This window comes from Hippoglossus stenolepis, chromosome 14, assembly GCF_022539355.2.
Source record: "Hippoglossus stenolepis isolate QCI-W04-F060 chromosome 14, HSTE1.2, whole genome shotgun sequence".
NCBI lineage: Eukaryota > Metazoa > Chordata > Actinopteri > Pleuronectiformes > Pleuronectidae > Hippoglossus > Hippoglossus stenolepis.
The window spans coordinates 17,704,961-17,729,083 of NC_061496.1; the positions used below are offsets into that span (position 1 = coordinate 17,704,961).

Here is a 24,123-nt window from a genome sequence, read left to right on the forward strand (position 1 = left end):
AACATCATGCATAATTCTTGATTCATTCCTAGTTTTCTGTTATCTCTATAGCTTTGAGCAAAGCCACATCATTTCCTTGTTCAAGAACATTGTGGTCTTCAAAAAGGCTTAGAAAATGAGAACTTCTTTAATATTTGTCATTAAGTGACTATTTTTACAACTGACAGGACAGGGACACTTTAAGGGGCCAATCAGATTTTAGCTCGGGCCAGTGCCACTGACCCCACCCCCTCATTAATGTATTTTTGCCTTTAATTTGAAGAACTTATTTGAAATGACAGATAAAGTGTCTTTATCCTCTGTAGACACAATATTTGTGAATAAAACTGAATATGTGGACGTGGTATGTTTAGATCTGATTGGATCACCAGAAGGTGACCCGTGTTGTTAAAGCAGGAGGCAGAGAAGTTGGAAGTTAATAACTTTGACCTCATTCTTTGTGCAGGAAAACAAAGTTTTTTCAAACTCATATTAGAAAGGAAACATTGTGACTTACTTTAACTCTTGTATAACAAGAATGTGGGGAGGAAAACACCAATCATATACTGTATATATATATGATTGGTGTTTTCCTCCCCTAAACCTCAGAAGCCTTCTGTTCGTTTTTCATGGTGCTTATCACTCTGTGTGTATAATCACCATGCCATCCTCCCCTCTCATAATTGTGCTCGTTGGATCCAAGGAATCTTTGTCTATCCTCTGATTTCACATCCTCCTTGATTTCATGTAGCTCATAAATACCCAGCTGTGCATTGTTGACGGGACGTGTCCACATGAGGCAGCATAATCCAGTTTCCTGTGCAGATAAAGAGTCATATTTGCTCAGCGATGTTATGCTGTGCAATAATCAGAGCCATTTTTAATAAAAATAAATGCCCCAGCTGTGGCTCTGGCATGTTTTGTGTGTGTGTGTGTGTGTGTGTGTGTGTGTGTGTGTGTGTGTGTGTGTGTGTGTGTGTGTGTGTGTGTGTGTGTGTGTGTGTGTGTGTGTGTGTGTGTGTGTGTGTGTATGAGTGTATGAGTGTATGAGAGAGAGACACAAGGATGATTATGACCTGGAGCTGTCGGTCCGTTGCAGCAGTGGACAAATAGTTTTTGACATGAAAGTGACATTGTATAATTAAGTGTAATTCAATGTTCTCTGTACTATGGCTGTTTATTCTGTTGCTTCCACTGTCTTCATGTTTCTACAGCTCACTATGTGTCTTCCTCTTCCTCGGGTGCAGCCGCATTTCTGCCAGCCTCAGCTTTATTGAGGCACAAATCCATGACTGAATTTCACTTGCATCTTTTATTTGCTGCCTCAGCTCGTTGGAGACTAAAAGCTTTTATTTGATGTATGATCTCAGCTGTTGTGTATCATCCTTGAGTTATGGCCACGTTCGTGCGCTCTTGTATCTCATTTATGTTGCCATCATGCACAACTGAACTGCCCTTCACTGGTAATATTCTCTCTTTTCTGTGTGAGAACACACTTTATAGCTCCCACACTCCAGTACTTTTCCTCACTTTTTCTCTTACATACATGCACCCCTTTAAAATTAAACATTAATTTAACTTTATGAAATAATTGCTGTGATTTAATTAGAGAACCTACCAAGGGAATATACTCACATCCAGAGGGTTTGGTTTAGTCCTGAAGCCTTGACTTAATTAATGAATTCATATGCTGCTGCAGTCAGAGTCATACTGTTAGCAGCGCGCGCACACACACACACACAGACACACACACAGAGAGAGCTGTCCTTATTTGGACTATGCATTGACTTCCATTCATGGTGGACAGCCTAAAAGCAAAACCTTAACCCCAACCTTAGAGAGATGCTGCACACTTAAATATATTTGCTGCTACTTTCTTATTGCCAGGCAACAATCAATTATTTATCGTTTTATTGAAGCTGCCTGCATGACTCTGGATCTGTCGAGCTCAGCTCAGCGTCCCACCGTCTGCTCCACAGACTCACTGAAAAATTCAACAGTCTAATTGTATGTCTGTGTTTCACCAGAGATCTGTCACAAGTGTGTCCTCGTGCATCTCTTGGTTCCTCTCCCAGCAGTTGCTGTGGGTGTTTATATGCCCCGTGTGTCCCTGACATTGGCAGGGAGCTGCCGGGATTATTCATGTGACGCAGCGATGTATGCAGGGAGATGTTCCACATTCTGTTTTGGGCAGCACTGACCCTCAATACCAACGCCTATGGGATGTTAAGTGCAACCTCTCACTGTAATAGGACAGACATTGACCCAGAAACAGAGCTCACAGTCGATTTTATTTCACCGTTTTTTGTCTGTGTGTGTGTGCATGTTGGCAAAGTGTGGGCAGGTCAAATTTCATCCTTGAAGGGTTGGGCATTTTTATTTTCTATCCCTTCAGGCTGGTCTGAAGCTGTGACGTGATGGACAGAAAATCTAAAGGAGGAGAAACTGGGTTAGGCAAATATACTGCATGGAGTATTATTTATTGCTGACTTGAGTTTGGGAAATTTGTGCTCACACCGTTTAAAAACCGACTCCTGCATTTTCTTTCCCAACAGCCTCATTTGCACAGCTTCGTACACAGTGCTCAAGTCATGTAAATGATAAGAGCTATTGTGATGTATGCAGCTTGAGAGTGTAGTTTCTTATTGTAATCAATGCAAACAAGTTGCTGTGTTAGTTTGTGATATTCAAGAGATTAGGAGCAAAATGTTTCTCGCCTATAAAGAAACACTTTTTGTTGATATATCGATATACAAAAAAAAAGACATTTATTGTCTCATAAAGAATATAGAACCTTTTGTAATTGCAGGGCGGCAAAGTGGTGCAGTGGTTAGCGCTGTCGCCTGTGGTGCGAATCCCAGGCAGGGTTTTACTGTGTGGCATTAGCTTGACTTCCACCCACTGTCTACGACATGCAGACACTGACCATAGGTGTGAATGTGAGTGTGATGGTTGTTTGTCTCTGCTTGTTGACCTTGTGATACGCTGGTGACCTGCCCAGCCTGTACCCCGCCTCTCGCCCAATGTCAGCTGGGATTGGCTCCAGCCTCCCGCGACCCGTAAAGTGATAAGCGGTATAGATGATGGATGGATGGATGGATGTGAAGGATAATTCAAATATATGAAAAGATCCCTATGTACACAGCTGCTCTCAGGAACACTTTAGCCCCAGTGACCAGCAGGTTTAATTCACTCCAGAGATTCACTTCTCGTTTTACTATCCTGTCTTCAAGGACACATGTGATTTTCTTTTCAGTAAAATGTCCTTTATTTCTTTTTGTTGTTGTTGATGACTTCTAACTCATTGATTAAGACATTTTTTAGCTGTGCTTCAGGAATGGAACATTTATCGTGGCAGGTTTTATTTGCCAAGTTTAGGAGAAAAGGCAAATTATTTATACGTAAAATATAATATTTTTTAGTTTTATTTGTTTAAGACTGACGTCTAATAATCATTCATTTTGTAATGAATTAAAATGTAATGTTGGTTTGACAACTGCAACATTACTTGTTGTGTCTTGTAAACCCATGAGGGCTGGACACTGTGTAGGACACAAAAATAGAAACAGAAAAGATGAAAATAGAATAAAAATATATTGTTCACAGTAGTTTTCTGAATCCACATCCTATGTCTTTAAACTGATTATTGTACTGTACCTATATAATATTCATGATTACACCTCTGGGTGTGGGGATTAAGTACTTAACTCACTTTACTTTACCGTGTGTAGTCCTGTAACTTGGGTGTAACCTGCTTCAATGAAACATACTGTCATTTACAAGGGTTTTAATGTGCACTTTAATTTATTATTAAATTATCTTTCACTATTTTTAAAAAACTATTAGAAACTGACATTTTAAGTTGGGTACTGGTGCCACATGGTTACAGGTTTTTAATGAGGTGCAACAACATAAAAATACATCTCTGCCATTCACAGAGTTGTGAGAACATACTTCAATCAACATCTTAGCCGTGAACCTCTACCAGTGAAGACTTGGTCCTCCTCTGAGGCCTTGACCTGTCTCCCTCCAACTCTGTTTAATGTTATTTAATGTTATAAGAAACACATTTGTTAAGAAGCCTTTTACAGGAGTTGAGAGTGCTGTATTTCTACCATATACCTACAATCATGTTGAATTCATTAAACACTTCATAAAACATTCGTAAAACTGGTTTTGTAGTGTTTTATTCAATTTTTGGCTTCTGATTTTTTTTTTTCTTGTTCTTCATCTTTACCATAACCACTAACTGTTGGTTTGCACGACTGCCACAGAAATCCACTCACCAGAGGTTAAAAAGAAAAAAATCCACAGGGGGCTTTTCAGAGGGTGTTCAGACCTCACACCACAGAAGGAAAAGGAAGTCAGTCTGTTTAATCATCTGGTTATTCCCAACGGAAACAGTTAAGCGGTATACTTTTCTACTTCTGGCTGCAATCATTTGGAAAGGAGCCTGACATAATGCAAGCCGTCAGAAGCTCAAGGCCCGTAGCCTCTGCAGTCCCTGATTTCTGTTTGAATAAAAAAACACTGTTATCATCACTGTAACACATACACACAGATACTTGAATTTATATCTTTGTGAGGACACTTTTGGACATCCCTCCCTACCGATCCTGAGTGATACAAAGGCAGTACAATGTAATCGTATGGGGCAAGTGGAGGTTTTCTGGACTGTCACAGTAGAATAATATTGCCCCCTGAAAAATATTGTGCACAGCTATCCTTGTTAAGATATTGCACTGACTTCTATTCATTGTGAACCTGTAACCTATTCACACCCTTAACCAGGACCTCACAGGGTTTGTCTCATCAGGACCAGGCTTTTGTTTTCATGAGGACTTTGGTCTCAACAAGGTCCTAAAAAGGTAAATAAAATACACTCTCACACACACAAGTGCTTTCGGGCAGGAGGCCATATTTGCTCGAGTAAATAGAGAAACAACCGGGAGAGAGAGTGTGCATGTGTGTATCTATGTGTGTGTATGTGTGTGTATATGCCTTTAGTCTCCAGAGTTCCTCCCAAGCTGTCTCCTCTCTTCCTCCTTGCTGCTTTCCTCAAAGTCCCCTTGGGTGCTGCTTAGCCCCCCCCCTTTGGTCTCTCTCCATCTCTTATTTATTTACTTCTTCATCCGTCCTTCACTCCCCATAGAGGAGTCTTCAGGGAGAAGCAGACGTCTCCTCTTTGCCTCCTCCGCCTCCTTCTAGTATTTACTCACACATTTCTTCTATCCCTTAGGGTCTTTGGCCTCCCTGCAGACATCCATCCATCCATCCCTCCAAACATCCCCTCCTCTCCTCTCCTCTCCTCTCCTCTCCACCACTAATCCAGTCCCATGCCTTCTCTATATCACTTTATTTCCCCCCCCTGCTTTGTCTGAGTGTTGGTGAGTCACCAACCTTTGTCCAAGCTTGCTGTTGTTGGTCCATTCAGCCTACACACACACACACACACACACACACACACACACACACACACACACACACACACACACACACACACACACACACACACACACACACACACCAGTTACTCAGCCTGCCTCTGCCTGGAACACTTCACTTCAAGTCATCACATTATAGAAAAGTTTAAAAAGTCAGTTCAAATCCAGTTGCAATCTACTGTTTATCACAACCCACAGTGAGTCAGTTGTTTACTGCCACCATATTTGATTGCATCATATTCCTTACTTGTACATAAAATGTCTTTCATATCTCATTTGATACTGTCTTGTTTTCTGATGTGTCTCGAGTAATTTCCCAATCGCACAACACAGATATCACAGAGCACAAATGAGCAGCTCACGACACCATCAGAGACTGATGCCTCTTCTCGTGTCTCTTTGTGTTTGTGTACATTCATGCTTGTGGTGTGAAGAATGTCGTCGTTGCCTGAATGTGTCTGCACTGTTGTTGAAGTGCATGTGCCACCTCTGAGCTCGCGTCACCCGGAGGGAGTCTGAGACGAGCTGAGCAGCAACGATTACTCACGCAGCCTTTTTCACGGCTGCAGTGAGAATCTAAGATTGTGCTTGCATGTCATCTCTCTCATGTGCACAAGCACACGTGCACAGAGCGCGCACACACACACACACGCACACACACACACACACACACACACACACACACACACACACACACACACACACACACACACACACACACACACACACACACAGCTTCTGTAAAATAGGTGGTTCAGTGCTTCAGCTGGGACTCTTCTGCTGTGTCCGGTCCAGCAGCAGCCAAAGGCCAAATGTGCACGCAAAGCAGGTATGACACACATGAGCGCACAAAAATACCTCATGTACTGTGATATAATGTAGTGTTGATGCTCAGTGAGTGAAAACATGACGACCCAGAAACAAAACAAACAAACAAATGCATACAAGTTAACCCCTTAAAGTCCAGTGCAGGGTCCAAACCCAGGTTCATGTGTTTGTTACATTGTTTACATTTGATGTGGTTAGTTTTCACATTTCACTATTGTTTGACAAACGTATGTCCTTTCATCACCTATACGCAGGCTAGGTCGACATATACTGACAATGATTTGTTGGGTAAAATGTCATTGAGTAAAATGCTTTGCCATAAAATTGTTTTAGACATTCATATTGTTTTCAGGATGAATTGCTGCCATTTTGGCGTCTGCTTAATTTTCTATTTAGCACCATTGTAATTTCAAAATGTTAATGTATCCATCCAAGTGTGTCGTGGTAATTAGCAAATGTTAGCATGATAATACACTAAACTAAGGTCGTGACAGTAGCATGCTGGCATTAGCACTTAGCTCAAATCACTGCTGTACCTAAATACAACCTCACAAAACTGCTAGCATGGCTGTTTATAGAAGTACTGAAGAGTTTATGTCTTCAACTCAGTGAAACAGTTTGTTAATGGAGCAGTTTCTGAACTTCTCACCTCTCATACATATTATGGTCATGAATTGACATTGATTAATTTTAAGGTCACAAACCAAAATGTTTGGAAACCCATGAACGAGCACTCCCTGACCTCGATGTTGTCTGTGAATTCTAGTTCTCAGATTCACTGAAACCACTGGAACACAAATACTGTACAGCATAATGAAATCCTTTGTGCTTCATGTTTTCTTCTTTTTTGAATACTCTCAAACCTTCTCACTCACCCACTCGGCGGAAGCGTATAGTAGGCGTGCACCACATCCCTCTGCAGTGCTTCCCTTTGTCTTCCATTCACTAAATTCTGCAACTTGGCTTATTGTTGTGTATTTGTTTTTCTAGTGAGTGGCTAGAGCTGCTCTGAGATGCTCAAGGCCCCAAGCCTGTTATTTGAGTGTATGTGTGGGCAGGTTTTAGAAAAGTACAACAGGCTGTATGTGTTGAAGAATGTGGTGAGTGGTTGCTAATGGCTGTAGTCGAGGTGAGCTGTGGTTGTATCTGTTAAAGGCTAAGAGCAACAATTTTATAGTGAAAACAGGTCTGTGGAGTTTATAATGCGTTTTTTTGTTTTGACAGAGTGTAATTGAATTTCTGTGGCAATGATATCTGAAGTCAAGTAAATATGCTTGTTATCACTTTGCTGTGACGTTTTTGTCCCAGCTCCTCTGTGCCCCCCAGGGTTTTCCCCCCTTCCCTTGTTTTGCTCCTTTCCACAGGTGTGTGCCACCTTTCTATGAACCAGCCATTGTGAGACACTGATATATTTCTATATTTCTTTCTACATGTGGAAGTTGCATTGCAGGATGATCGTCAGTTGCTCACTAAAGCTGACACACACACTGTTCAGTTCTCTAGTGTCTTTGTGTTTGTGATTTACTTTGGTCACTGCCTGAAGTCCTGGTGCATCCTGCTGCAAGTTGGCTGTGGTAAATAGAAAAGACTTTACCACCAATACAAACTGTGGCCTAAAAAACTTTTTTTATTGACAGTTCATATGCATTGGGTTGGCCAGGGTCTCTTTGTGTGGAGTTTACATGTTCTCCCCGTGTCTTTCAGATCGGGGTTAGGTGAAATTGTAGACTCCATAGGTGGGAATGTGAGTGTGAAAGGTTGTCTCTGTATGTTGGCCCTGTGATATGTTGGTGACCTCTCCAGTGTGTGCTCTGCCTTTCGCCCAGTGTCGGCTGGGATTGGTTTCACATCCCCTGTGACCCTCAAAGTATAAAGCCCCATTTCCAATGGTTAAAACCCCCCACTAATATCAGGTTTTTGTCTGCAACGAATGACTCTGCAGTAGACACAGGGTTTTATCGGCTACAGCTCCAATCGGCAACTTAAGTCACCTTGATGACTGCGATAATTACCTCTTCTTTCTTCAGTCTGGATGCTGACATTGCATTTTTTCTGTGGGACATTAATTTTGGTGTAAAAGAGGAAAAAGCGGTGTATATAATGGATAGATGGAGCCACACATGAGCTGTTGATTTTCCATTCATTTGCATCCTTAATCAGGCAGCAGTAACACAGAGGGTTTGTGTTATATTATAGAGTTTGTGTGTTTATACGGTTGTAATCTACTTCTCAAGTCCTTTAAATCTAAAGTGATCAAGACTGCAGGTACATAGATTTCCTTGAAAGTAAGTGAATATAAAGTTTTATCAGTATTATGCTTCTACAACAAAGCTCCCGCACATTACAAAGACTTATTGGCAGGTGCAAGTAAACAACAACTGACCTGCATCAAATTACAGTCACATAATCGAGCTGTAAATTCTGCTGGTGCTTGACAATATGTTTTTTTGTGTCTGAGGACTGAAAAATGTTCACACACTTTATACAGCTCCTCGCAGCGGCAGTGCAAATGTGAGGGTATAAGCAGCAGCACCTTTAAATTGACAAATGAGTATAGAGTCCTGGAATTGATGTACCGCCTTTTCAACCCGCACAGTAGGCAGGAACATTGCCTTCATGTTTTATGTATAACATATTTATCAACACCCCCCCCCCACACACTCTCCTACCAATACTTCTGCAGAAACCTTTACAAAAATGTTCAGCCAGAAAAGCTCCTGGATGCCAGATGGTCTTCATTTCACCGCTGCCCTCAGGTGTGAAGCACAGGAGGGGAGGTGTGGTGATTATTACAATGCTACCTTGTGGTATTATTCTAAAGCTGCTACAGAGCACACTCAGCCAAGTGACACAGTATCCTCCACCTCACATCAAAGCTTCCACCATAAGCCTCTCAAGGAAATGGTTGAGGGGGGGAAAATGACATTCATGAAGGTCGGTGTAACAGAAGGCGATTGCAGTGCTGCAGTTTGGGCTCAACAATGCAACAACCAGCAGCAGTTTTCACATCGTGAACAGCAACTCACTTGTGTAATCCCCCCATTTTAATTTTTCGCACTCTACGGTGTTGAGAGTGACACCGAAGCGTTCGGAGACCACACATGCACGGAGGCCGCAGCACAGATGGAACCAGCACCGGAAAAAACGGTGTCTTTTGAGGACAGCGACGCAGACTGCAGAGAGAATGAAACATGCCACAGCCTCCATTTTCACCTGGATGTGACACTCCTGCACCGCCTCGGGCTCAGATTTATGCTCTGTTAAAAAGCGGCAGTGAAATGTAAAAGATGTGTGATAATGCCTGGAGGAAGAGCGCCAGCCCAACCCCTACTCCTCCTCTTCCTCGTCGGCATCTGAGTTCATTAAAGAGTAAAACTGGACTTCAAGCGCTGTAGTTAAGAATGAATGGAGAGGGAGAAGTGCCCAGTCGGCTGAAAAGAACATATCTATATCTTTTGAGTTCAGACCCACTCGATATGGTAATGTGATCGTGTGTGCTGTTTTTGATGCTGTGATGAAGAATGCATTACTAGCGCGTACAATTAGTTCTTTCCTGAATATTTATCCTTGAGGAACATGTTTGCTCATTGAGTTACTTAACAAATATTTGTTTCATTTATCTAAGATAGGTAACGACATGAAATAAGCCTTTTGAAAAGTAAAATGTCTTGGTTAAAAACATCCATCCATAGAAATGTTTTCCAGCTCCTCCTCAGGGATCCCAAGGCTTTCCCAGACGTTGGTGTTCATTTAAATATCTTGCCATGTTTACAAGTTGCAGCCTGTGATGGCATTTCATTTCACTGGCCTAAATACAAGATATTACATAATATTTTCTGGTGCAACTACAGTACGGTGCAGTTTCATCTGTCTTGTTTTTGAGAGCTATAAAACGTCAGTGGTTAAACACCAGGTTTTGGCTTCAGCAGTGATGGGATTTAAAGAGCAGTAGCCTCTTTCTACCCTCACTGTGAAATGAAATACAATGCTTCACTTAATGCTGTATTATAGCTTCAACTGCTTGGCACAGCTTCTCTCTCTATCCACTCTCACTGTAGCACAAAAAGATTCACTGCCACTGAGCTGGATAGAGTGGTCCAGCTTTTAGTTGTATTGTTGGTGGCTTGATCCCTGGCTCCTCCTGTAGGCCTGTGTCGTTGAACATGACACTGGAATGTTGGGTTCAAGGTAAAAGTAAATTATTTACCTGGACTACAAAAAAAGTCATATCTTTCTAAAAGCATCCAAGGATCTTTCCTTTCAAAAGTATTCTCAATGTGTGATGTAAACCCTTTCTTCTTTTTAACTTACCAAAAGGCAGTTAAAGAAGCAAAACATCCTTCTTTTCCAATTGATTTTAACAAATCAATCTAATCCCAGAAGGTTGTTTAAGGTAATAGATTCTATCAGATTTAGACCATTTTTATCAAAAGTTTTAGAAAAAGTGGTTTCAACCCAACTTTTAGCTTTTATGTGTCATAATAACATCTTTGAGAAATTTCAATCATGTTCTTGAGCATTGCACAGCACAGAAACTGCCCTCTTCAAAATAACCAATGACCTCCTTATAGCAGCTGACAAAGAAAAATTGAAAGCGCAAATTTAATCTTTCTAGACCCAAGCGCAGCCTTTGATACAGTGGATCATACCATTCTAATTGATCATCTTAGAATCTGGGTTGGCATCAAGGACACTGCACTTAGTTGGTTTAATTCCCAACTTTGAGAAAGAGCCTTCTCGCTCACCACAGGTAAATACACATCCTCCAAAACTCATGTTACCTGTGGTGTACCACAAGGTAAGATTTTAGGTCCAATTTTATTTTCCATTCATATGCTTTCTCTTGGCCAATTCATCCGACGCCACAATGTCTCCTTCCACTGCTATGCAGATGACACACAGATATACCTTCCGCTGAGATCTGATGACCCTGAAAGCCTAGCTGTCTAAATGATGTCAACTGTTGGATGGCACAAAACTATGTACAACTCAACAACTCAAAGTCAGAAATAATATTATTCAATCCACCTAACCCCATCAACCACATTGAATGTAGCCTTGGGCCCTGGTCTATCAATGTGAAGACTGCAAATTGTCCAGAGAAAGTCCAGTGGCTCTTTCTCGAATATCTGCGTTCACACATACAGCCCCTCCGGAGAATCTCCAGACATTCACTGGACATTCATTTTGTGCAGGTCTGAAAGCAGCTTATTAGAGTCACATTCACACAAATGGTGAGGTGATAACATGTCTTATTGTGATAATAAAGCTTGTTTTGCTGCCTGCAAGTGGCTAAAATCCACCTATGAAGGGATCAATTCCATTAATCATTGAACAGAACCATGCGCAGGGAGTTTTGTCAATACCTGTACATTTGAAGTCAAACATGAAATAGCCCTCCATTCTGAAACGAAATAGGAAATTGCCTCACTTTGAGATAAACTTTGATATTCAGAAGTAACTTCAGCAAGTAAAAACTACGAAACAGTGTTTTTCTATAGTAAATCTGTTCATGTAATGTTTTATTACAATTATTCATCTGCTTGTGTATTCAGTTCCCTGTGTTTATTTATTTTACGCTCCACGTGGATTTCTGCACAGCCCCTGCTGTCCCCGCAGAGTATTTTTGAGTATCCACCACCTGAGAGCTAAAGCGAGGCGGAATTTTAAAGCAGGGATCTCGTCTTTCCTTTTCTCCCACAGGACGTGAACGCAGCGCAGCACAGCCAGAGTACGAGGGAGAGAGAGAGCGAGAGAGAGAGCGAGAGCGCAGATGAGCCCCAATGAGCAGCAGCCGGGTCTTCTTTGAAACAAACACACTCGCACACACACACATGCATACACACACATACACAAATGCCAGGACACTTCTACACACACACACACACACACAATCCAGCACCGACAGCACCATCAGACGGAGCTGCCTGCCGCTGCCACTGGCTCCTCACATGCAGAGACACGGAGCTGGGAGCCCGCCTGGAGACGATCTTCTGCTGCTGCTGCTTCCACAGCACAAAGGAGCAGAGTGGAGGAGAGGAGCCGGGCTTGTGAGGCAGATATAGATATACTGGGAAGAAGGAGGGGGGGAAACAGAGGGGAGGGAAGGTGAGTGAATGCAGCCCAGTCCAGTTGCTGTTGCTGCTGCTTTCGCTGCTGGAGAAGGAGGAGGAGGAGCAGGTGCAGAGGCTGAAGAGGCTGAAGAGGCAGGAGGAGCAACAAAAAAAAAAAAATCGCCCCGCAAAGATCCAGAGATCCAGGCAGAGCAGCAGTGATCAGAGAGCCTCCAGGTTTGCAGATGTGGATGGAGCGGTGCGCAAGGTCTAGTCCTGGGTGAGCCAACTTCCCTTATTTTACGCACACACGCGTAATGGTCCATCTGATCCCCTGTGACACCTCTGTCATGCACATGTTTTTTGGGGGTGTTTTGGTTTTCCTCTCCTCTGCTATGCCTTCTTCTTTCACACCCACTTCTCTGTGGTCAGCTCTCACCTGCACAGATGACCTGGTGAGCGCAGGATTCACCTGTGGTCAGTGTCCATCCTCTCATGGTGCAGTCCCTTCTGATCCATTTGTAGCTTTGCTCACACGGACGTCTGGTCTCATTATTTCACACTGCCTGTGCGTTTCTGTAGTCACCCTTGAAATACACAGTGCTTGTGTATCCATCCAAGCACAGCCACTGTTTGTGTGTGACTGTGTGTGTGTGTGTGTGTGTGTGTGTGTGTGTGTGTGTGTGTGTGTGTGTGTTTATCTCTTCTGTTACCAGCCCTCAATTAGGTTTTAATGGTTTAAACGTGGGGTAGAAAGGGGGGATGCATCCTCTGATCGATCCCTGCAGTCGTCCTCAGTGTGAGGGGCCCGGTGCCTGTTGTCAGTGTGACACATCGGAAGCTTCTGCCTTGTGTTTGCTCAGCCTTCTCCGCTCTCCTCCTGCCTTTATTGTGCCTCTATTCACTTTCTAAAGGGCAGTTGTGGAAATCACATGTTTTTATTTATAAGGAAGGTCTGCTTGCTTTTGATTTGTTTTTCAACTGACACGTTGCACATTTAAATATGGAGCAAACTGCATATTATAATTGTAATTGCATATGTTTTTGTATTTACAAGATCATTGAAAAGTAGCTTTTTATGTTATCATGACCAGAGTGTATGTTTCCCCCCCCCTCTTTTAACTGAAGTATTTGTAGGGCCTTAAACAGAGTTGGCAGGAAAGTATAGGGGAGACTGAAATGTGGAATGACATCAATCAAAAGACCATTGCACCAAGGGAGAACGGGTCTAAATAAGTGCAGTGTCTCATCAAATCTATATATACGGAGTTGTATTTTTCTTGACCTACATCATTTGTCACTCGTCCTGTGGATTTCGATCCTGTGGATCCACCACCGGCCACTATACAGAACTAAAGCCAAGATATCCTCGATATAAACGCCGCCATCTTGCGTGATTGAGTCTGTGCAGGAGTGATCAAAGGACGGAGCTGCGGTAGTAAGAAAATGACTTGACCAATATCAAGTCAGTTTCAGCTGTTGTATATCATAGCATTTCAACCCATTGTTATCGCATCAAATAACTAATTAAAACCAAGCTTGCTGGAAAAACTTGAAGGGCAAGCAGAGGGAACATACCTCCGCCAATCTCACCATGTTACAGAAAGTGAATAACAAAATCCTGGATCCATCTATTTATGCAGATCTGCTCCATTTATTGGGACCTTCTTTGGGTCAAGCCCCACCCATCCACAACATTTCATAGAAAACTGTTCAGAAGTTTTTTGCATTCTCCTGCTTTTTTTTGCGTAAAACCTTTAGAGTTTCATCACTGATAAAAAAAAATGTAAAAACTCCCTGGCAGAGATAATAAGCTCTTAAACCTCCACTGGTGTGATAAGAACTACCTGGAATGAGAGAAACCATCTTTGAGAACTCTGTACTATTTAATTTGGTCCATGTCCCATCCAATAACATGGTAGAGGCAGGATTTAAAACCTATAGTGTAGCCAACCAACACAGGCGAACAAGGCACTTTGGCTCTACCTTCGGGGAGCAGTCATGTCGTCCATCTTTAAATACAGTCTATGGTTTCATCCTGCTTGTACAGTAGCCATAGAAGCCGCATTCAGGTGAAAATAATTATGTAACAGCACTTGATGGTGCTCGAGGTGCCACTTAGCCCCCCATTCCCCCTGTTTGACGGATTCATGAGTCAGTAATGAAATGTGTGCTGACGGGTCCGTGCGCTCCTCACAGGGCATTGTTGATTCAGGCCTGTTGGCCCCGTCCATTACTACGCCCACACTTACCTTCTCATTTTGTCGCTTTCGGTCGCACATAAAACTGTCAGCCGCGCTCAATAGTGACACTACCTACTGCCAAAGCCCGGCCTGATTGTTTCCAACTCCTAAGTATTTATGGGGGCAGTAATGGGATGCATCCGCTGTCTGCGTGATGAGTGCATTGCTGCTCTGACAGAGAGAGCCGTGCAGAGCGAGGTGGAGGGAAAGAAAGGGCGGAGGGATGAAGTGGTGGAGGAATGCAGGAGGAAAAGTAGAGAGCGGCCCTATGAGAAGCTGTCAGCTCCCCGCAGGAACATGTCAGCTGTGACATGGAACAATGACGGGCATGTGTGTGCTGTTCTCCGACTCCCTGACTACTCTAATGCAATTTTTGTCATTCAGACAGGGCTTTAACCTTGATGCAGAGCTTAGAGGGACTCAGGGATTTACAAATCTTTTATTTCAAAACATTATTGCTTCATGTGTCGCAGCAGCAAAGCCTCGCTGACCCTGTTACCTCAGGTTCAGTCAAACAGCTCTGTCAACTGTAAACTGTACCTCTTTGTCCACGCCACCATGCTCTGTATGTTCATCTGAACAGATTTCATATACAATTTAAAAAAACAAGTGAATACAATTATAGATGCTACAGACATTTTTATGCAATTTGTCTAAAAACATTTAGGTCAAGTTAGTTCTTTGATGGCGACATATGCTCATATTTTAAAATGTTATTAGGGTTATTACTGGAAAAGGTTCACATGCTCTAATGTTCAGAAAACGCATCACTTTCCTCATTCTGTCCATTGCTGCAGCTCCTCTTTTCGGCCTCTGTCTGAAACGCTTAATTTTGGCTCCTGTATCTTATAGACCCCCCTCCTGATAATGCCCAGACTCCCCTGATTGGCCAGCTGGCCCGCTCTGTTGTGATTGCTCAACCAATTTCAGAGCATGTTGGAAATGTCGGCCTCTGCTCTTGCTTTAACTGGCTTTGTTGGACTGTGCAAGACGAGCCGGTCTCAGTATCTTGCATGCGGAGATGTCCTTGGGCAAGATACTGAATCCCTGAACCCCATAGTGCTGCCCACTGGGTGAATGGCATCACCTGTAATGTAAAGCACTTTGAGTGGTCATCAAGACTAGAAAAAGTGCTACATAAATACAGACCATTTACCACCACAATAGCCAGTAAGTAACGGCCGGCCTACTGACGAGGTGTCTCAGGAGCAGTGTTTTCTGTTGGGCAGAGAAGCTCCCTCTGCTGCAGACTTTCGAATTTTCTTTCTACTATTAAAACAACAACAACTTTTTACACAGTTGAAGTTTGAGCTTTTTCAATCATTTGTCCATTAGCCATCTGACAGATATTTATTATTCATCATACCTGTAGCCGTTCCAACAATTTTTTCATTATTTGTACTTAATGTCAAGCATTTATCAACCACTTCCTTGTCAAGTTAATGAGCTGGGGGAGTAATGAAGCCCTGCACATGGCACTTTGTCACTGTAATGCCATTTATTTCAATGACTGTAATGGAACCCTTTGTAACTACAGGGCTCTTTGTTTTTTGACGCCAACATGATAAAAGCCCAAACAATAGGTCAACCCACTACAATGCAGCAGAGTAATAAAAGTGCTCTGACATCAGGTGGGCAATTTGTCTTCAGAGAATATTGGAGGGGATGCAAATTATGCCCATGTCCAATTAGGAAATGTATTTGTCTGTATTTTAAAACTGTATAGCATACTTTATTTTACTTAATATGTTTATAATACCATCCAGGCACTTATCCAAGCAGTGTCCATTTATGTAGACCACACGCGTTTCAAATGTAGTTTTTTTAAATTTATGAATTATTTTTCTCAGTCGTCTCTTCATCTCTTCGCAAAACTGTCTCGTTAACATTGACAGTGCCTGTGCGACTTCACTGGACCAGCTCAGGAGGACTGGAACCACAGTACAGAAGAGATAACGGGAGGAAGGGATGGTGTGAAGAGAAGGGTTTCAGCTCTTACTATGCTGCATATTTTATATTATCTTGAGGTCTCTGGATGAAAGAACGTGTGATGAAATGGCTCTGGCGTTTCATGCTTAAAGGGAGGCCAAGGAATCTCACGAGTGCAGGTAGACAGTGCTTTCACACTTTAACAGGAGCTCAGAGACTTCGCTGCGGCTAATGCTTTGGGCATGGAGTTATTTTTCCCGACTAATGTTATTGCCTTTCAGCAGATGGTGGTTTTTAACTCTAAACTTTATATCTCACTGAACTGATCTGCAAAACATAAGAGACTGTTTATGTTCATTTGAGCTGAAGCCAACTTGAATGTTCTATAATTCAAACCTTGGGAGTAAGCAAGCCGATATTTGAATTCTTGTGTCTTTGAATGTAACAGAGAGCAAAATGGCTCCAGCTGTGAGTTGTGTTATGGGATGAAGAGCAGGTATTTGGGGAGTTTATATACTTGTCGTCTCTATGGCTCATTTCTTTTTATGTATTTCTATTGCCCCTGGCAGCTTGAAGTGCTGCGACTGGCCAGCCATAAAACAATATTCTCCGTTGTGGATCGACCATCATGACGGAGATTGAAGGAGAAAATTGAGTTCAAAGCTCCTGAGCTCTGACTGGAACCTTCAGCATAAGAACAAGTCATTGTATAAAAAGGAGTCTGAGGATTACATATAGATAGCATTGTTAGTGCTCAGACAATTATTCGAGTGATTGATTGATTCATTTGTCAAGTAGAATTAACATTTCCTTATAACTGTAACTCAGGCAGCATCCTCCGCTCTCTGAGCTGTGGGTAATACATGGGCAGCACTTTCTCATAAATAATCTCTTTTAGGCTACATCCACTTTAATATGGTTAACTTTTAAAGCACATCAATTGGCAACATTTGGCATCCACACTACACCTAAAATGTCGATTTTTAGAAATGCACAGGCCTAATCTTATTTTGAAAACTTCGGGCTTGTATTTACGTCTGGACCGGCTGAAACGGAGACTTAACAATTGCGCATATTCATCACACTCCTATCATGTGACCCATTGGTTTGTATGGATAATACTGTGTATATTAAAAGAATTGCTAACATTTACTGCTGGTAAAACTTAACACAATTGCTGTTCCTCGTTCATAGAAAGTGTTGAATTTATAAACTTTAAAATGAATTTAATAAAATTGATGCAGCTAAGTGTCCACTTCAGTCTGATGGTAAGTGTTGGTTTCTCTTAAGGCTATTTCATGCTCCGTTTACATATGAAAATGGATGCGTGCATTTTAAATGATGTAACTGCCCACATACTTCCTTGCACACTTTCCAAAGGCATGAATGTTAAGCAATTGCATTCACTAGAGGGCGGCTCAGAGTCAAAATGTTCTGGCTGCAACAAACGAGTGATGAGACAAAAGTGGAGCAGCGTTGTAGACAGCAGTTTAAAATTTCTATCCGTATAGATATCTGTACCTTTTTATCATATAGTTGAGTCTTGAGTTATTGGCTATAATGGCCCCATGATTTTCATTGGTACAGTTCTGATTGGTTTGTATCAGTTCAATCAATAATGTATATGTATCTTGGGTTGTACATGAATGGCCCCAAAAACAGAAAAAAAGCTTTAGAAAACACAAAAATTATTGTTGTCTGGAAAGATGTTTCCTTGGTTCAACAGCCTGATCAAACCTTCCTGACGTGTCAGTACTGTGCACTCTGCTGTGTCCCTAAATGTCCTCTTCAGCCTGAGATACAGACCGCTGACGAACTGTGAGCTTGAGGAGGCAGATAATCGGGGAAAAGTGCATTTATTATACTGCAGTATATCCGTTTACATGCAAACCCAGAGCTTCAGTGATTCTAGTTACATTCAGAATTATCTGCACCAATACACTGCATATATCTATATGACAATAACAACATTTGATCCAAAGCAAAATCGTCCCCAGGCAAACTGTGGCTGCATCAGCAAATCCATATAATATGATTCAATTATATATAACCTTACCTCGCCTCTGTATCTCATAACAGTTGGAAACACAGAGCACTGAAGGGCACTAGGCTGTTTTCGTCCTCACAGGGAAATCTTCAAGAGTTTGTCTAAAGAGAGACAAGAGTGTGTTCTTCTTTTGCAGACTGTTTTCAGAAATGTTTCACTCCCCCTGATGAAGGGGGAGTGAAACATGGGGAAATACCCCACTTGATGAATGATCACTTGTGGATAAAAGTGTAATTTTATGCCATTATTTGTCATTATATGCCTTGTTTAGGTTGATTAATCAAGTGTTAGATTATTGTGATATTTTTGCTTTATGCTTGACGTGGAATCATTCCAATTTCCTGTGTTATTAAGCACATGTGAAGCAGCCGAGCCGGACAAACATGGAGGTCTTACTGTGTTTTGAACTGCTGCATCGAACCACCTGTGTCCCGTGCGCTGACTCGGGTTACATCTTTCATATCGTCTCTCCACGGACCTCACACACGAGACTGCTCTTTAATCAGCTCTCTTCAATTATGTAGTTATGAACAAGATTAGATCAACACACACATGCACACAAACACACACACAATTCTCCATTTAAAAAAAACAAAACATCATGTGATTAGATTGATATAGCTAATTAAATTCAGATGCCTGTAGCTCCACCTACACACACACACGCACACACACACACACTCATTACCTCCTAAATTGATTTTTAAGTGCCTGAAAAGTAGCATTTTTCTTTTGTCATCTTCTCCCCACAGTCCTGAACGGACTAATGACTTCAACTCTAATGAGATCTTTACGTATTGTGGTCAGGCACACTTAACACTGTGCAAGGGTATTAAGCAGTGGATTAATTAATCATTCTTCAAATGGGTCCTGTCGTCAACAGTGTGTCTGACTCAGCTGGGCTCTGAACTATCGGCTGTTTGCCAGCTGATGATGATGCATTTAGATCAAGATTAATGTGATTAGTTGTGCAAAAATAGAAATTCCTGCACCTGAGATCTACTCTGTGTTTGTGTTTATGGAGCCGTTTGTCTGATTCCCTCGCTCTTCCTGTACTCGCGCTCGTTAAGAAATTGGCGTTTAAACCCGCTGAACCTGTTTTAAATGTCCCAGTGAGCCGTCGGTATAAATGAAGATTAAAGATTCACGCCTCTATGCATCTTCACATCGGTCCATAAACCCCAACGCTCCGCTCCGCTCTCTGCATCACACCGTCAGCTAAAGCAAACTTTGATCTTTTTCTCTGCCTTGAACATGAATCAGATAATCGGCTGATCAAAACTTTTCCTCAAGTGGAGATCAGTAGAACAGAGGTGTGAGCTGGAGCCGCTCAGTGAGGCTGTTTTCTCCGTTTGTGTTTGTGTGTTGCTTTATGTGTTGTGTCCTTGGTCACTTTGGTTTGATGCTTGAGAGAGGAGAGGCGTGAAGTGCGAAAGTACAAGCTGGGATTTGAAGCCTCTCGATGGGTGATTCCAAGTTAGTTCATTGTTTAAATGTGCAGTTCGCCATTAAAGGAGAGTAAAATCAGAAGAATATAATTGTTCTTGTGTCATGTGAGAAGCTACATCCAGCAGCCAGTTAACTTAGCCTAGCATACAGAAATAGCTAAGCTAAGCTAAACATCTAGCCTGGCATATGTATTTATTGTGTGTTTTTAATTAGTAATTTGATGCTACCAAAAAAGGGGTGAAACATCATGATTGTCAGCTATAAGTCTGACAAGCTATTGGTCGAGTGTGTGTATCGGCGAAACCTAAATACTGTGGCTCCATCACCCGATTGCTTCTGCACATACTCAGGCTTCAAATGTGCAAGATGGCAGATTTCATATCAGGATAGTTTGGCTTCATTTCTGGATAGTGGGAGGAAGTGGAGTTGCATCGTCCATCTTGCCTTGTAGGGAACATCATCACCTACATTTTTATTTTCTTTTATCAGCTGTACATTGCAAATGATCTTTTCTTTACATCAATACATTTTCAAATTTTTGGACAATCAGCTGACAGGTTGCTATACACAATATACAATATACACAAAAAGAACTTCTGCTCACTGAATGCATGTCAGAGACAATGGAGAATTTGATCACCAGAGGGATTACACTTTACGTCCTCCTTAATATAGGTCTAAATGATGTTGGTTTTACAGCGAGGTCAGACATGTCCTGTTGAACTCACTTTGTTCATTAGTGCTTTTGAGCTTGTAGCTTGAAGGTGTTAAGACCATCTGCCAGCTGACACAAAAATGTAACACATGACTTCATTATGGGGATGTTAATTTAAGCTGAGCTGCTATTTCCAAGTGACCTTTTTAGTTTGACAAGAAACGTAAGTGTTTTCTCTCTGGTTATTTCATCTTATGGAACCTGTGGGAAAAATGTGTCAGATTCGGGTTCTCTTTAAGATTGGAAATGATATTGGTTATAGGTCATTTCATAATTGCACCGGTCCAGTTTGAACAGAGGCCAATTTTTATTTTCCATGTAGTGTATGAGTTCGTCTCTTCAGCCCTTTTAGGCACAAGCCCTTTTTCAGCCTTTTCAAGCCAGGAAGAAAATCTCTCCCTTGTTTTGTCTCTGCATCATTTGAACAAATAAATCTGCAGCTGTATGTGTCCATGTGTAGCCGTGACAGATGGGTGTGATGGGGTTGCGCTTAACAGACCTTGGCTGCTCGTCCTCCTTCGCCTCCTTCTTCTCGTCTTCCTGTCTTTCTTTGGGAACATATGGATTCGGCTCGCCTGTCAGAAGTGTTTGATCAAAACGAGTCTGCTGAGGATCCCTGCTTTGAACTGAATCGCAGCTGTGGCAAGTTTCTCCTCCGTTGTTTGGGGGCATTATAGAGTCTATACTCGACTGGTGAAATAACTGGAGCACTGTGTGTGTGTACTCAGCCCATTTTTATATGTGGAGGCGGGCGACATGCTGCTTCTGAGAAGTAAGGGGTTATATTTGTCAGTATAGATCACAATCTGTGGATGTGCGCGTCTATGAATATCTCTGCTCGCCACTGTGCTCATACATATGTACACAAACAAGTCTGTGTCTATTAAATGTCTTCCTGTCACATTCCTTCGGTTTGACTGGTGTTCTTTGTAAACTGTACGGTTGGCCACACTTTGAGGTGAAGAGGACAAGCTGCTTCTCGACATCAGGTGGGACCCTATGAATTTATCATGGGAGCCGGAGGAGCAACAGTGGGACAGTGTCGCATGGAGCTAATGCTTTAGTCATCCTCACAAGCCTGTCATCAGTCAGGGATGAATTATTCATCGTTTCTTATTTCTTTCTCAGAAAAAAAAAACAAACATTGATCACTGAATCAGCGACCGGGCCACTTGCATGACAGACGGCCTGTATGACAGTACACTGTCAAAGCTTACCTCCTCTCTCTCAAAGACAGACGCGCTTTCCTCTTCCCGCACCCGTTGCTCTCTTTCAAAGAATTTCCCGTTCACCCTGCCTCTTTTCTCTTGCCTTTGTCTCACATTGAAAATTTCATCAGAGCCACTTGCGATGAGTCTCTCAGCTGTCTCCATGCAAGGAAGGCAGCGTCTGCTTGTCAGACTAAACATTTTCAAAAGAGCCAGTGAATAATTCGTATGTCAGGATGTAGCTGTTTGCATGGATGGGGCTTCTTGTTGTTTTTGGTGCGGTGGAGCGTACTTCTACCTCCATCCCGCATGCTGTTTAATCCCTGTATATCCAATGCTGAGTTATGCCAGATAAAAAGGCCATGATGTCATAATCTGCCTCAGACTTGGTTGGGGAGATAGCGTGGCATGGTGATCCCCTCTATGGACACTGATTGCTCATATCCCTTGCGCTGGCATCACGGACATTTGTTGTTTGCTTTGGGGATGAATTTCCCACTGAAGGGTTAAGCCCCCGACTTGACTTCTCTTTTATTTCCGAAAATTTGAGACGAATCTGTGTCTAGCAGAGGGAGCTTTAGCACCCCTCCTCTTCAGCGCCTCTCCATCCCTCTTTTCCTTCTCTTTTCTCCTTCGGGGAGGACAGCTGAGTCACTCTCTCCTCCCTCTCCTCATCGTCAATCTGCTCCTGCTCGTCTTCCTCCACCTTCCTTCTGTTCTCTTGCAGTAAGCCCCCGTCACAGGAGCTGACAACCTGTGTCAATCGCCAAGGTTCACGGTTAACTCCCTGCAGAGCCTCAGATGAGAGTGCATGTGGGGTTTTTTTCTGCATTTAACTGGATTCATGGATGCATATTTGTGGTTTTACTGTCATTGTGCATGTCCCCGTATTAGGCGCTGCTGTTAGAGTTGTAGAACGGACCAGAGCAGCAGCAGCTGAAACACTGTGGTGGAATCTGTCTCCAGTTGAGATTTACGCCAGAGAGATAAGAGAGTGTGGCTGTCAACCAACCATCCAATGACACACACGGTTACAGTCTGTTTCTCTGAAGTGCCTCATTTTTGACAAATACATTTCAGGCTCTCCTCCCTCCATGGTTCTTTCACGATGTGTAATCCCCCATCGCCTTCCCTAAACCATCTCACTTGTCTGCTTCCTGTTTTTCATCTGTCATTCCCTGTTCCTTCTTACTTTATGTTGCACAAGGCCCAGCTCTTTCAGGTCTAACGTATGTTTGAAGATGTTCTTTTCTTTATTTTCCTATTTTGTTGACTCCTTTTCTTTGTCATTTGGTGGACTCCTTCTCGCCCGCTCCCCTCTCCCTCTCTTCAGATGCTTGACTTCGTGCCACCTTTTACTAAGAAGCTCATTGTTGCATTAGCTAATCTCTCAGAAGACGTGGCACAGATACAGGATTTACTACTTCCCCGACTTCAGCTCGTAGCTATAAACAGGCGCTGCTTTCCAGACAAGCATCGCCTCATTATTCAACTGAGGCCAACAGGGAAAGCAGGGGAGAACTAATAAATTTGTGATTTAACAAATGAATGCTTATCTCCCTGGATTTTGTGTGCAGTCGTTTTTTTTTTGCGTGTGTGAATGCTGGGTGCTGACAGTGATATCAACGTTAGAAGATTAATCAACAATTAGCTGCTGTGGTGTGATGGTGCTGGGAGACTCTTTTCTGTCTCTCTGTGCCGTCAGTGCAGATCAGTAATTGCCTCAGAATTCTTCCTGTAATTAACACTCTTGGATAATTACCATCGGATCCCAGACCTCGCTACTCTGACATTATTAGACTCAGCGTCGTCGGAAGTGTGTCACTGAGGCTATATCCACATTCCTATGTTAACACTTGAAAACGTATCAACTCATCAACTGCTACGGGTACGCCTGTCCACACGACTCAAGAGTTTTAGAGCCACTAAAACTGAAATGCTGCTGGCTACATTTTTAGTTTGAAAACTCCAGGGCAGTGTTTTAGTCTGGACCGGCACAAATGTTTGTAAACAATGACGTAGACACTTTGCTTGCTGATTGAGTCTTCTCGGTCACGATTGGTCAGGCTCATATCACATGATCCCTTTCTGTAGGAAAACAAATGACACCAGCCTCAGCTATCAGTGTTGAATGCAACATTGATGATCAATTACAGGCGTTATTGTTTTTAAAGTTAAATTCTTCATATTACAAAGCTGCAACTAACTAGCTGTTATTGGAGTAATCG

General features: G+C 42.4%; 1 protein-coding gene across 1 annotated transcript in view; it reads left to right on the top strand.

Annotated features, from left to right (window-relative positions):
• Positions 1-11,966: 11,966 nt before the first annotated feature.
• lingo3a (leucine rich repeat and Ig domain containing 3a) overlaps positions 11,967-24,123 on the top strand; it is a 35,748-nt gene continuing 23,591 nt past the window's right edge. The window contains exon 1 of the mRNA XM_047343217.1: positions 11,967-12,584. The gene's annotated coding sequence lies outside the window, so the exon portion shown is untranslated. The remainder of the gene's footprint in view (positions 12,585-24,123) is intronic.